Source organism: Elephantulus edwardii, unplaced genomic scaffold (assembly GCF_000299155.1).
Source record: "Elephantulus edwardii isolate Elephantulus edwardi_28Jun2011 unplaced genomic scaffold, EleEdw1.0 scaffold00218, whole genome shotgun sequence".
NCBI lineage: Eukaryota > Metazoa > Chordata > Mammalia > Macroscelidea > Macroscelididae > Elephantulus > Elephantulus edwardii.
Window position 1 is genome coordinate 4,449,862 of NW_006399968.1, and position 14,670 is coordinate 4,464,531.

The 14,670-nt window shown below is 40.9% G+C and overlaps 1 pseudogene; it reads left to right on the forward strand.

Moving 5' to 3' along the window:
- The first annotated feature begins 11,898 nt into the window (after positions 1-11,898).
- LOC102852451 overlaps positions 11,899-14,670 on the forward strand; it is a 9,139-nt pseudogene continuing 6,367 nt past the window's right edge.

Below are 14,670 nucleotides of genomic sequence, written 5' to 3' on the forward strand. Positions count from 1 at the left end.
TGTACGAGTCAGATCCAATTTGACGGTACACACATAAAAAAATAAATAAATAAAAATTATTTTAAAAAAATACTTTGACCAAATACGCATAAACATAATATTTTTTTTAAAAAACCTTAAATACCAGTTGTATTCATGTTACATTAGTTGAGAAACCTATGTTAGGTATAAGACTGAACAACATTAAAAATTAAGCAAATTAGTCTTATTTTATCTTATAGATACTCTTTCAATAATTCATGTCTTTCTCATATTTTAGGCTGTACTTGTACACAGAAATAGTCAATCATCGTTTTCTTCCATCAGTTCATTGTTTTGTTACTGTAGTCAACTTTATGGCAACATTTCAAAGTTTGCAAGATCAACTCTTATCCATTATATTGATGCATGAAGTTCCTCATTTAGAATGTCAGCATTCCCAGTTGTTGGAGAGTATTTCCCTTGATGTTGTAATTCTTGAAGAATTGGAGGAAAAAATGGTAAATTTGCTGCAGAAAACACAAGGTAAGTCAAGATAAACCAAACAAAAACCAAAGCCCACTACCATCAAGTAGATTCTGACAACTATAGCAGAAGTGGCATCCACTTTCTAACAACATGCCTCCAGAAACTCTATGAACTTTGATAAATGTTGATAGTTGTAGAGGGGCTTCAGGCCTTTTGTTCATAGGGTTGCTATGAGTCATGGTCGATTTGAAGGCAATCAACAACAACAACATATATGTATATATGTTGTTGTTGTTATGTGCCGTCGAGTTTTGCGACTCATAGCAACCCTATGTACAACAGCCCTAAACCCTGCTCTATCCTGTGCCAATCGCACTGCCTCCGACACACACATCCCAATTACCTCAGTCACCGAAACAATCCATATCATAGAGGGTCTTCCCCTCCTGCACCGTCCCTCCACCCTCCCAAGCATGATGTCCCTCTCCAAGGACCCATCCCTCCTTGCAACATGCCCAAAGTATGTCAGACGAAGCCCCAGAATCCTTGCCTCCAAGGAGTTTCTTGGTTTAATCCTCTCCAGGATGAATCTGTTTGTTTTCTTGTCAGTCCATGGTACATTCAATACTCTTCTCCAGCACCACAGCTCAGAGGCATCAAGTCTCCTTCTATTCTCCATAGTCATTGTCCAACTCTCTGATGCATAGCAAGTGATAGCAAAGACCATGGCCTGTATCAGGAGCACCTTAATCTCCAGAGAGACACCGTTGCTCTTAAGTACTTTAGAGAGGTCCCTAACAGCAGACTTTCCCATCGCAATATGCTTTTTGATTTCCTGACTGCTGGTGCCAAGAGTGTTGACTGTGGAGCCGAGCAAACTGAAGCTGTGAACAATCTCAATCTCTTCACCATCCATCCTGATGCTACCAATTGGTCCAGTGGTGAGAATCTTTGTCTTCTTGACATTGAGCCTCAGTCCATACTGAAGGCTGCAGTCCTTGACCCTTCGCAGCAAGTGCATGAGGTCCTCCTCAGTTTCAGCAAGCAGGGTTGTGTCATCTGCATGACGCAGATTGTTAATAGATCTTCCACCAATCCTGATGCCACAATTCTCCTCACAGAGCCCAGCCTCCCGGATAATCTGCTTTGTATACAGGTTATATATACTCAAATATATTTGTATATCTATAATGATTATAAGAAATGTAAACACAGGCTATACACATGGATTTCACCTGAAAGGATACACAGGAATCAGACTAATTACATATGTGAAAGGAACCATTGGAGAAGTTCAATATCAGCAGTGAAAACTAGGCTAGGTGTTGAGTATGGAATAGACTATCAACTGCTCATCTGCAAGCTCAAATTAAAACTAAAGACGTTTAAATCATATCCACAAGAATCAAAATGTGACCTTGAGTGTATCTCCCATGAGTTTAGAAACCAGCTCAGGAATAAGTTTGAGGCCTTGAACACTAATGAGAGAAGTTCAGATAAGCTGTGGGAAGATTTCAAGAATATCATTCATGAAGAATGCAAAAAGTCATTACTAAGAAGGAAGAAGAAGAAAAGACTAAACTAGATGTCAGAAAAGACTCTGAATATTGCAGTAGAGTGCTGAGAAGCCAAAATAAAGGGAAGAAATCAAGAAGCTAAAGAGCTGAATAGACTATTTCAACGGGCTATTCGAGAAGACAAGGCAAAATATTATAATGAAATGTGCAAGGAGCTGGAGTCAGAAAATTAAAAGACATTAATTCGCTCAGCATTTCTTAAGCTGAAAGAACTAAAGAATAAATTTAGGCCACATGTTGCAATGCTTAAGGATACTATGGACAGAATACTGAATGATTTAAGAAACATTAAAAGTAGATGGAGGGGAGCTCTGGTGGCCTAGTGGCAAGAAGCTGCACTGCAATCCCAGAGGCGCACAGTTCGAATCCACCAGATGCTCTGCCGAGGAAGGAGGGACAATCTCTTCCTGTACCAGTCAGATCTGATTTGATGGTACACGCACACACACAAATAATAAAATTTTAAAAAAAATTTTTAAAAAGTAGATGGAGTATACAGAGTACCAAAAAAATTGGCTGACACAGAAGAATTTCAAGAAACAACATATGAGCAAGAGACAATGGTGATGAAGGAGGAAGTTCAGGCTGCTCTGAAGGACCTGGCAAAAAATAAAGCCCCAGGAATTGATGGAATACCAAATTTCAGCAAATGGAGGCTGCCCTGGATGTGCTCACCAGGTTGTACCAAGAAATCTGGAGGACAACTACTTGGCCAACTGATTAGAAGAGATCCATATTTATTCCCATTTCAAAAAAAAATGTAACTCTACAGAGTATGGAGATTACCATACAATATCACCAATATCACACACTAGCAAAATCCTGCTGAAGACTATCCAGAAAAAACTAGAACAGTACATTGACAGAGAACTACCAGAAAGACATGCTGGATTTAGAAGAGGTCAAGGCACAAGGGACATCATTGCCAATATCAGATGGATCTTGGCAGAAAGTACAGAGTTCCAGAAAAATGTCTATGTCTGTTTCGTTGACTATGCAAAGGTGTTTGACTGTGTGGATCACAATAAATTGTGGCTAACCTTGAGGAAAATGGGACTCTCAGAACACTTGATTGTGCTTATATAAAACCTATACTTGTTGATGGGCACTCAGGTTGTTTCCAACTCCTTGCTAATGTGAACAAAGCTGCAATAAACATGGGTGTGCATATATCTGCTTCGATGGTGGTTATGGTCTCTTTAGGGTGCTCATCAACAAATGAATGGATAGAGAAGTTACAATGGAATACTACGCTGCATTGAAAAACAAGGAACTCATTCAATATTACTCAAAATTAGTGACCTGGGAGGACATTATGCTGAGTAAAATGTCTCAGTCACAAAAAGACAAATACTGCATTGTACCACTGTTGTACAATGGGACTGACATCAGGGTTGGGGTAAGACTGCGAAAAACTGGATAAATTATGTATACTGCATTGAAACAGATGAGGGAGAGAACAGTTTGAAAGCGATATATGATAGGGTATTATGGTTATCACAAGAGTCCAGAATTAAGGTTACACAGTGGAGTGCACTCAGGGCAGGGGGCAAGGGGATTATATGCCAGTGCAGGAATTTTTCAAAGGAACTTTTCAAAGAAAGGAGTGAACTGGGGGCGAGGGGTCGGCAGGGAGAAAATTGCAACAATGAATGAATGGAAATCCAAAATCTCTGTAAATGTTCATTAAAATTAATAAAATTTAAAAAAACAAACAAACCATACTTGGACCAAGAAGCAGTCCTCAGAACAGAGCAAGGAAACACTGCATGGTTCAAAATCAAGAAAGTAGTGTGTCAGGGATGCATCCTGTCCCCATACCTTTCAATCTGTATGCAGAACAGATCATTCGGGAAGCAGGACTTTATGAGAAGGAGTGTGGCATCAAGACTGGAGGGAGACTCATTAACAATCTACTATATGCAGATGACACAACCTTACTTGCTGAAACTGAAGAAGACCTGAATCACTTGCTGCAAAAGGTCAAGGACTATAGTCTTTGATATGGACTGAAGTTCAACATCAAGAAGACAAAGATTGTCACCAACTGGGCCAATTGACAGCACCACATTAGATGGAAAAGAGATTGAGGTTGTTAGTAATTACAGCTTGCTCGGATCAACAACCAACAGTCAGGAAATCAAAAGACAAATTGCACTGAGGAAATCTGCTGTCACGGACCTCTCCAGAGTGCTGAAGAGCAACGATGTTAGTCTAGACACAAAATTTCACCTAATCCAGGCCATGGTCTTCTCAATTACTTGTCATGCTTCAGAAAGTTGGACAATGACTAAGGATGACAGAAGAACAGATGCCTTTGACTTGTGGTGCTGGAGAAGAGTCTTGAACGTACCATGGATTGCCAAGAAAACAAATAGGTCTGTCGCGGAGAGTGTGAAATCAAGCCTCTCGTTGGAGGCTAGGATTTTGAAGCTCCACCTAACTTGCTTTGGGCACATGGCCAGGAGAGATCTGCCCTTGGAGAAGGACATCATGCTCAGAAAGGTGGGCAGACAGCACAGGAGAGGGAGACCTCAGATGAAATGGATTGATACAGTAACTGGGATGATGGGGGTTGGTGTGTCAGAATTAGTGAGACTGGCTCAGGACAGGGAAGGGTTCAGAGCTGCTGTACATAGGGTCGCCATGCATCACAGGCGACAACCAATGTCACAATATATGAAATTTGGAAGCAAGAGTGGCATCTACTTCCTAAACAACTTGCCTCCGGAAACTGTATAAACTTTGATAAATGTTGATATTTATAGAGGGGTTTCAGGTCTTTTGTTCATAGGGTCTGTGAGTTGTGCTCAACTCGAAGGCAATAATAACAACAATGTGTGTGTGTGTGTGTGTGTGTGTGTGTGTGTGTGTGTGTTGTTATGTGCCATCAAGTAGCCTATGACCCATAGCGACACTATGTACAGCCTCCAAGGAGAAACTTTATTTCACCTTCTCCAAGACTGACCTGTTTTCTTGGTAATCCAAGACTCTTCTCCAGCACCACAATTCAAAGGGATCAATTCTTCTTCTGTTATTCTTCATCATTGTTCAGCTCTCTGAAGCATAACATGTAATTTCGAAGACCATGGCCTATATTAGGCATGCCTTAGTCTCTAGACTGACATTGTTGCTTTGCAGTACTCTGGAGAGTTCCCTGACAGTAGATTTTCTCAATACAATTCATCTTTTTTTATTTCCAACTACAACAACAACAGTGCCCAAAGTGTTGATTGTGGAGCCAAGAAAGCTGAAATTATTAAAAACCTCAATCTTTTCTCCATTTATCATGGTGCTGCCAATTAGCCCAGTGGTGAGAATCTTTGTCTTCTTGATGTTGAGCTTTAATCTATATTGAGGACTACACTCCTTGACCTTCTCCAGCAAGAGAGTCAGGTTTTCTTCAGATTGGTGATGAGTTTTCCTCCAATCCTAATGTCATATTCCTCCTCATGTAGTCCAGCCTCCAACTGGTCTGTTTTGCATATAGATTGAAAAGGTATGGAGAAAGGATGCATCCTTGACACACTGCTTTCCTGATTTTGAACCATGAAATGCTTCACTGCTCTGTTCTGAGGACTATTTCCTGGTCAAAGTATAAATTTCACATACGCGCAATCAAGTGTTCTAGTACTTCCATTTTCCTCCAGGTTAGCCATAATGTGTAGTGACCCACAGAGCCTTTGCATAGTCAATGAAACACAGATAGACATTCCTCTGGTACTCTCTGTTTTCTGCTTAGATCTATGTGATAGTGGCAACAATGTCTCTAGTGCTGCAAACTCTTCTAAACCCAGCTTGTATTTCTGGTAGTTCTCTGTCTATGTACTGTATATACACACATATGTGTGTGTGTGGGGGGGGTGTTTGTGTATGGTGTGCCATCAAGTCAGAGCCAACCCATTGCTGAATCTCCAGCAGGTTTTCAGAGGCAGTTCATAGCAGAAGGGGATTGCCTAGCCTTCTGTGGAGCAGCTGGTGGATTTGAACTGTCTCTGGGATTGCAGCGTAGCTTCTTACCACGTAGCCACACCAAACAAGCAAAATGTGACTCAATAGTATTATACTCAAGCAATTGTTTTGAAATGTAATGACAAAGGCAATCCTTTTAGGAATATTAAAGAGCTCTGGGAATTCATTGTGAGGGGAGGGCATCTCATCAAATCAACAGTCACCAAGTGTTGACTTCTGGCAGAATGGCAGCCCAGGTCCTTTACAAAGACAACAGAAAACAGAGATAAAGATACAAATGATAATCCTGGACCTTTGAAGTTCAAGGTCCTCTCAAATGACAAAGAATTCAGTCAGTTCAGACACTGACACTGACTGAAGGGAGAAATTTGTTGAAAATACCATATAAGGTTACAGATGGAGCAGTGATTGTGAATGGACCCAACAAAGTACAGCTTTTTTGTGCTTCTGTAATCAGTTCCAGTGGCCTAGTCCACAGGGAGTTGCCCTTCTAACCTCTCTGACAGTTCAAATTCACCAGTGGTTCCATGAGAGAAAAACGAGCATTCTCCTCTGGTTCTATTAAAGCCTCCACTATGAGTCAGTTCCAACTTGGCAACGTTGAGTTCTTTGAGTCTTAATCTACTTTGTATAGAATCCCAGAACTGCAATCACATCAACATTGGCAGGTCACTGATGATTTAAGGGCACTGTTTCCCATACACTCCCTGGGATCAGGGGGACTGTCTTTCTCCCACAACCACCCACCAAGTTGCCAGCAATGTTCCCTGGAGCCCTGCTCTAGCTCTGCTGGAGGCCATGCTTGTGTCATTGCATGTCAGAAACCAGAAGCACAGGCAACTCCACATTCAGAAACATTCTGTCTGGTCCTGGGGGACCAGAAAGTGTGCCACGCATCACAGGAAGCAGGAGTGGTGTCTAGTCTGCATCCAGCCACTAGATTGATAAAAGCTCCCTCTCTGACCAAGATTTTTGTTTCTGTTCACTTCTTGGGTTGGCAGAATCTAGCCTACACTAGGTGCCCTTCTGGATTCCACATCTGGCCCATGCCACACTCATATTTGGATTTATTTTTTTTTTGTCAAACATTCTTCTAGGTGGTATAGCACTGGTCTCTCCATTTGCTGCACAGAGGTAACTTATGGTTGCTGTGATGCTAAACATTGTGACACTGATGTGTCACACTTGTTGCCCATGATGGACAGTGTTTGCTGGAGCTTCCCAATTAAAAGAAGCTTGGAAGCAGGAGTGGCAACCACCTCCAAAATGGCTTGCCTCTGGAAACTCTATGAGCAGTGCTCAGGTCTTTTGTTCATAGGGTTGCTATGATTCGTCTACGACTTCACGGCACCTAACAACAACACTGTGCCTTCTGGGGCCACCTCTAGGTTGATGATGACTACCTGTGGCAGAACAGCTTGTGGTTTTATCATGAGGTGCACATCTTGACAACAAGAGAAGGTGCTTGTATCACTACTGCTATCAGAGCTGAGGTGGATCTCCATCTCAACTGTCACCCAGCTAGAGCCTAGCAACTAGTCTGGCACCCAAGTGAATCAGGCACCAGACATGTGACACATTATGTGCTTTCTCTCTCCTCGTGTCCTGAGCCATCTCTGCCTGGATTCCCTCCCTGCACTGGCAGGCACATCTGCCCTGGCCGGGTGGACTGGCCAAAACCCCTCTGAAGTCATCAGTAGCTCTGCCCCACCCTCAGTGCCTTCTAGGCCAGGAGAGTTGCTGTCTGTGGCCCAGCACTGCGTCTCTGGCTCTTCCTGGTGTCTTCATCCACATCTCAGGTGGGAAGAAACTCATACTTGACAGGGCACCCCAGCCCCAACCTTCTGACAGACTGGAAGAAACTACATCCGAAACCGGACATCTTGAGTCCAACTGGCACAGCATTAGCAATCAGGTGACCATCTCATACCTAACCACCCAGTTAGTCTCCTTTTTTAACCCTCATTTTTCTTCTTTCCCATCCATTTTAAGTGTCTTGTTTTCTCTTTTTCCCACTTTCTCTTGGCCTTGGATTGCTTTTGCCTGTCTCCTCCCACACCCACCCCCCAATGTGGACTATCCTACCTTTAGCATCCCCTTATGTTTTATTTTTTTCTGTTTATCTTTTACCGTCCATTCTTATTATGGCATGGTTTTGTTTACTGTCTCCTTTCGTTCTTTGCTCTACCTGGCAAAAACAGCAATATCCACACAACCCAGGAATACCCACTCATCGTTCTTGTATCCTCATCCACTGGGCAAAGCAAATATCATCTCCTGCTTTACCTCATCAACGACAGACTCAATAACATCAATAACAGCTCAGTCTTCCCTCAACTTCTGTACATGGACAGTAAACAGAGAACTGGGCACATAACTCTGCCCTTTATCACACCCACCAGAAGACAAGAAATTAAAAACTAAGAATTGTCAGGCTAGTAAGCTCTGTAGAACACTCAGATGCATTAAAACAAAATCATTAAAAGACAAAAACAGAGATAACTAGTAAGACGTGGATTAAAGTCCAAAAGGCAAAGGGGCGGGGGAATGGGGACAGAGGATGGGGAGGGAAGGAGATCACTAGCAGAACAGAGTTTGGTGGGCAGAGAAAAGGGCTGAAGGAATGAGGAAGATCCGATGAGGACCTGAAAAGATAGGGTGAAAGTTGGAATAGATCAAGGTGATTAATTTTATAAAACGCAGTGCATGAGTGAGTGATTGAAACACATTGTGAATGTAGAAATGTGAAACACAGTGTACATGAATGATACACAAGGTATAGTATTTTGCATGCAAACCAATATATTTTTTAAAGGGATTGTACAAACAAGAAAAAAACTAAAATTCAGAAATTATATGTGTGTGTGTGTGTGTGTGTGTGTCTGTGTGTCTGTGTGTATGTTGTTTTTGTGTGCTTTTGAGTCAGAGCTGACCCATAGCTGACCCTCCAGCGGGTTTTCAGAAGCAGTTAATTGCATAGATTGCACATCCTTTTACCACCAAGTGGCTGGTGTATTCAAACTACATGCCTATGAGTTTGCAGTGTAGTGCTTCTGACCATTAGAACAGCAAAGCATAGTTAGTAATGTGTAAAATGTCAAATGTATTTCTTCTTATGAGACAATTACATACAAATAAGGGGCCTGTCTGTGGAGAAGGGCATCATCCTTGGAGAAGGGGGAGAGTCAGCATAAGAAAGAAAGATCCTCAACAAGGTGAATTGACAGTGACTGTATCAATGGGCTCTAGTATATCAGAGATGATTAGGATGGCACAGGATAGGGCAGGGTTCAGATCTGTTGTTCATAGGGTTATTATGAATCATAGTTGACTCAATGGCACCTAACAACAACAACATAAAGTGATATGAATAAAGGAGAGATACAGGACTGAAAAAGAATACATCTGTGTCATTAAGCAAATGTAATATTAATGGTGTAAATAAAATCAATAAAAACCAATAACGAAAACTCATGCATAACAAGTCTGGAGAGAAACATGCTATCTCATATATCAAAAGAAAAATTCTTTTCTAACATGTCTTGTTTGCCTTTAGGATGCATATTAGATAATGAGCAACTTGTAGACAACATCAAGACATCCAAAATGGCTTGCAATGCGATTGCAGAGCGCCTCAAAGCAACAGAAAAAACAGAACATTGCATTCAAGCAACCCGGAAAGCCTACCTTCCCATTGCTGCTCACGGAGCTCTGCTCTGCTTCCTAGCAGCTGACCTTAGGCATATCAACTCCATGTACCAGTTTTCTCTAGAATGGTTTCATCAGGTTTTTCTCTCATCAATAGTTGCCAAAAGCAAAGAATCGGAAGGCTTTCCCTCAACTTCTAGCTTTAAAAGTAATGTTAATGTCAATGAAATTGCAAATCTCTCAAAGGAATCTAACTTGGAAGATGAAAAAAATTCTTTGAGCAAGCAAATCAAACATGTGATAGAGGAATTGACAAGAAATGTTTTTAAGGTAAGAGATTCTTTCCTCCGAGTTTTGCGTCCTTATTTAATCCAGGTGAGTTAATCTAGCAGTTTATCTTTTCCCTCCAGGTGGTTTCTTCAGCTCTGTTTAATCAACATAAACTCTGCTTCTCCTTTCGGCTCTGCACTGCAATTATGCAAAATAACAAGAGTATAAAGCAAGTGTGGGACATTGGGTCCCTCTCAGATGAAGAATGGAATATTTTCTTAAATTCTGGCACGTTGATAAATATTAAAGGTGTAATACCACAGCAAAAGATGAATAGTAAGTACATATAATTTGCATAGTCAATAAAACACAAGTAAACCTATTATTCATCTGACATCAGGCTGTGCCCCAGCCTCTTCTGAAACAAGCTTGAATTTCTGGAAGTTTTCTGTTAATTACTGTTTCAGCCATTTTTTATTTTTTAAATAATCTTCACCAAGACTTTACGTGCATATGGTATTAATATTGTTGATAATTACCACAGTCTGTTATATCACCTTTTTTGGGAATGGAAACAAATATGAATCTCTTCCAATCAGTTAGCCAGGTAGCTGTCTTCTGTATTTGTGGACACAGTCTGGTACCATGTCCAAAGTTGCATCTGTTTCCTGCAATATCACAGCTGGTATTCCATAAATTCTGGGGGCCTTGGTTTGTTGGGGGTGGTTTTCCAAAACCTTCAGTACAGCTTGGATTTCTTCCATCATTACTATTGATCTTGATCATATGTTACTTTCTGAAATGGGTCAGTGTCAACCAATTCTTCTTAGTACAATGACTATGTATTTTTTTTTTCCATCTTCTTTTGATGCTTCTTGCATAATTCAAGATTTTGACTATAGAATCCTTCAGTATTTCAGCTGAAGGGTTGGATTTGTTCTTCAGCTTGAGAAATTTGAGGCATGTTCTTTCTTTGCACATTTCATTATAATACTTTGCTTTGTCTTCACACACTGCTCATTCAAATCTTCTGTTCAGGAGGAATCTATTTCTAGAGAAAGACATCTGGCTGGGAAAGGTAGAATATTAGCAAAAGAGAGGATGATGTTCAGTGATAAGGTATTAACAGTGACTGTTACAATGGACTTGAGCATGGTAGGGAACTCTAAGATAGTGCAGAATAGCACAAAGTTTAGATCTGTTATTCATAAGGTTGTTATGAGTCAACTCAACACCACCTAACAATAACAAAAGTAACTAGTCTATACTTTAAAAAATTAATGAAATTAAAAGTATGTAAAATACTATAAAACATTTCTAAGATTATGTTGAAGTTTTTACTGCTTAACAAATCTAGAGCATCTTGAAGTCAAGGGCAGTGGCTCATGTTTTTTTTTTTTCCCTGAACACATAATTGCTAACCAATAAATAGTAATTGAATGAAGTAAATGAAAAAGTAATAATTAAAATAGTTATTATACTCTTAATTCATAAAGGAATTAAAATCCCAGAACACTTAATTGTGCTTATGTGAAACCTATATCTAGACCAAGAAGCCATTGTTTCAATAGAACAAGAGAAAACTGCATGGCTTAAAAGAAAGGTGTGTACAAGGTTTGTGCTCTTTTTCCATATCTATACAATTGATAGAGAGCTCTAGTGACCTAGTAGATAAGAGTTGGCCTGCAATGAAAAATCAGCACATGTAACTCTAATCCACCAGTTGCTCTGAGGGAGAAAAATAGTCAATCTCCTGTTTAATGTACAGCATTTGAGAACCCACTGAAGTATCAGCTATGTGTCTCAATGGCTCATAGCCATAACAACTTTATACAATATGCATGCTGTGTAAATAATTCTAAAAACTACTATGTGGGCGCGCCCCTCCGCTCGAGAACTAGTTTTGTTCCGCATCCTGTGGGTGGGAGACGTGGAGCCAGCAGCCCGAACAAGACCAACCCTTTTACCCGCCTGCACCGCGACCATGTCCAGCAATAGCTTCGCTTACAACGACCAGTCTGGAGGTGGGGAGGCGACGGAGCTGGGTCAGGAGGCCACCTCAACCATTTCCTCCCCGGGCACCTTTGGCCTTTTCTGCAGCGACTTGAAGAAAAATGAAGGTCTAAAGCAAATGCTGGAGAGCAGCAAAGATTCTGCAAAGTTGGATGCAATGAAGCGAATTGTTGGGATGATTGTGAAAGGGAAGAATGTGTCAGAACTGTTTCCTGCTGTTGTGAAGAATGTGGCCAGTAAAAACATTGAGATCAAGAAGTTGGTGTATGTCTACCTGGTGCGATATGCTGAAGAACAGCAGGACCTGGCGCTCTTGTCCATAAGTACTTTTCAGCGAGCCCTGAAGGATCCAAACCAACTGATACGTGCAAGTGCTTTGAGAGTTCTGTCCAGTATTAGAGTGCCAATTATTGTACCTATCATGATGCTTGCTATTAAGGAAGCTTCTGCTGACTTGTCACCATATGTTAGGAAGAATGCAGCCCACGCAATACAAAAATTATACAGCCTTGATCCAGAGCAGAAGGAAATGTTAATTGAAGTAATTGAAAAACTTCTTAAAGATAAAAGCACTCTGGGAGCTGGCAGTGTTGTGATGGCTTTTGAAGAAGTATGTCCCGATAGAATAGATCTGATTCGCAAGAATTATCGCAAATTATGTAATTTGCTAGTGGATGTAGAAGAGTGGGGCCAGGTTGTCATAATCCACATGCTAACTCGATATGCTTGTACACAATTTGTCAGTCCTTGGAAAGAGGATGGTGGTCTAGAAGACAATGAGAAGAATTTCTATGAATCTGAGGATGAGCAGAAGGAAAAGACTGATTCAAAAAAGAAGCCTTATTCTATGGACCCAGATCACAGATTCTTAATTCGGAACACAAAGCCTTTGCTTCAGAGTAGGAATGCAGCGGTGGTTATGGCAGTTGCTCAACTCTATTGGCACATTTCACCAAAAGCTGAAGCTGGCATTATTTCAAAGTCACTTCTGCATTTACTTCATAGCAATAGGGAGGTGCAGTATATTGTCCTACAGAATATAGCAACTATGTCAATTCAAAGAAAGGGATTGTTTGAACCTTATCTGAAGAGTTTTATGTTAGATCAACTGACCCAACTATGATCAAGACACTGAAGCTTGAAATTCTGACAAATTTAGCAAATGAAGCAAATATATCAACTCTTCTTCGAGAATTTCAGACATATGTGAAAAGCCAAGATAAACAATTTGCAGCAGCCACTATACAGACTATAGGCAGGTGTGCCACTAACATCTCAGAAGTCACTGACACATGCCTCAGTGGCCTAGTGTGTCTGCTGTCCAACAGGGACGAAATAGTTGTTGCTGAAAGTGTTGTTGTCATTAAGAAATTACTGCAGATGCAACCTGCACAGCATGGTGAAATCATTAAGCACATGGCCAAACAGTATCACTGTTTCGGTGGCTCGAGCAAGTATTCTTTGGCTAATAGGAGAAAACTGTGAAAGAGTTCCTAAAATTGCCCCCGATGTTCTAAGAAAGCTTCACTAGTGAAGATGACCTGGTGAAATTGCAGATCGTAAATTCGGGAGCAAAATTGTATTTAACCAACTCTAAACAGACAAAATCGCTTACCCAGTACATATTAAATCTCGGCAAGTATGATCAAAACTACGACATCAGAGACCGTACAAGATTTATTAGGCAGCTTTTTGTTCCGAATGAGAAGAGTGGAGCTCTAAGTAAATATGCCAAAAAAATACTCTTATCACAAAAACCTGCTCCGTTACTTGAGTCTCCTTTTAAAGACAGGGATCATTTCCAGCTTGGCACCTTGTCTCATACTCTCAATACCAAAGCTACTGGGTACTTGGAATTATCTAATTGGCCAGAGGTGGCGCCCGACCCATCAGTTCGAAATGTAGAAGTGATAGAGTTGGCCAAAGAATGGACACCAGCAGGAAAAACAAAGAAAGAGAATCCTGGTAAAAAATTTTATTCTGAGTCTGAAGAAGAAGACGGATCTTCTGACAGCAGCAGTGACAGTGAGAGTGAGTCTGGAAGTGAAAGTGGAGAGCAAGATGAGGAAGAAGATAGTAGTGAAGACGTAGTGAGAGTGGCAGTGAATCAGAAGAAAATACAGGAGCACCCAAGAAGAACTCTAAAAATAAAGAGAAAAGTGATTCTGAAGGTGGAGTAAAGAAAAAGAAAGACTCTACACCTTCAGATTCTTCCAATGCTGAATCGAGTTCCATGGAGGAAAGTTCTTCAGGTTCTGATTCAGAGTCAGAATCCGAAAGTGAAGCTGACTCCAGGAAAGTCGCGAAGGAGAAAAGGAAAAAAAAACAACACAAGAAAGAAATCCTGTTACCAATGATATTTCACTTCTGGATCTAGATGATTTTCACCCAGTCTCCACTCCAGTTGCATTTCCCACCCCTGCTCTTACTCCAAGCTTGATAGCGGATCTTGAAGGTCTAAACTGTCAGCTTCTTCACAAGTCATCAGTGTGATTACTCCTGTCTTTGTGCCAATGAAAACTTATGTGCTGCTTCATCGAATGAGTGGAAAAGGACTGGATGCCAATTATTACTTTCCAAGACAGCCTTGCATTTTTGGTGATAAGATGGTCTCAGTACAAATAATATTTAACAATACTACTGATCGGAAGAGCAGGGTAACACTGCATGGTTCAAAATAGGGAAGGGTGTACGCCAGGGATGCATCCTGTCTCCATACCTTTTCAACATGTATGCAGAGCAG